General features: G+C 45.2%; 1 non-coding gene across 1 annotated transcript; it reads left to right on the top strand.

The window, feature by feature from the left end:
• Positions 1-200: 200 nt before the first annotated feature.
• On the top strand, positions 201-306 carry LOC126163355 (U6 spliceosomal RNA). Its single transcript, XR_007535241.1, has one exon. It is a non-coding gene; the product is annotated as a U6 spliceosomal RNA (small nuclear RNA).
• The last annotated feature ends 302 nt before the right edge of the window (positions 307-608 follow it).

Genomic DNA, 608 nt, shown 5'->3' with positions numbered 1-608 from the left:
GTATATCCAGTTGTATCACTCATTGGGGCTTTTTTGCGTTCCACTGGCGAATGCGGCATCTATCAAAACGTTCTCGGTTCTGGGTTCGAATCCTGCCAGTGCTTAAATTTGGAGCGCCCTGCTAGCTCAGTTGTTAGGACATGAGACTCTGAATCTCAGGCTAGTGGGTTCGAGCCTCACGTTGGACGGGTATTTTTACTGTACTGACTGCGGCGGTACATTTAGTAAAATTGAAACGATATTGAGGTAGTTAGCATGGTCCTGCGTAAGGATGACACACGAAATAGTGAAGTGTTCCAGGTCGGCCGGCACAATAGTTTAGCGTGTTCGGCCAGAGGGCTGGCTGCCTCTGTAATAAAAGGAACAGTGAGGTATTCGACGATGAACTTGGAGGGATGTCCTGTGACCTCCGTCCAGACCAAATGACGTGAACAAAAAGAAAATTCATATGTTTCTAGGTACTGTAAATAATTCACCTTTACTGTTCTGGGACAAAGATGAATGAGCGCATTGCATGAGTAGTGAATAAGATCCTGACTTTGTATTTAGTTTCATCTGTGGTTGACTTGCTAGTCAGTCAGTTCTGCAGCGCTGGGGTAATTCTTATT

This window comes from Schistocerca cancellata, chromosome 2, assembly GCF_023864275.1.
Source record: "Schistocerca cancellata isolate TAMUIC-IGC-003103 chromosome 2, iqSchCanc2.1, whole genome shotgun sequence".
In the NCBI taxonomy this organism is placed as follows: Eukaryota; Metazoa; Arthropoda; class Insecta; order Orthoptera; family Acrididae; genus Schistocerca; species Schistocerca cancellata.
The sequence above is the reverse complement of the archived record's forward strand: the minus strand, read 5'-3'. Positions and strand labels throughout refer to the sequence as shown.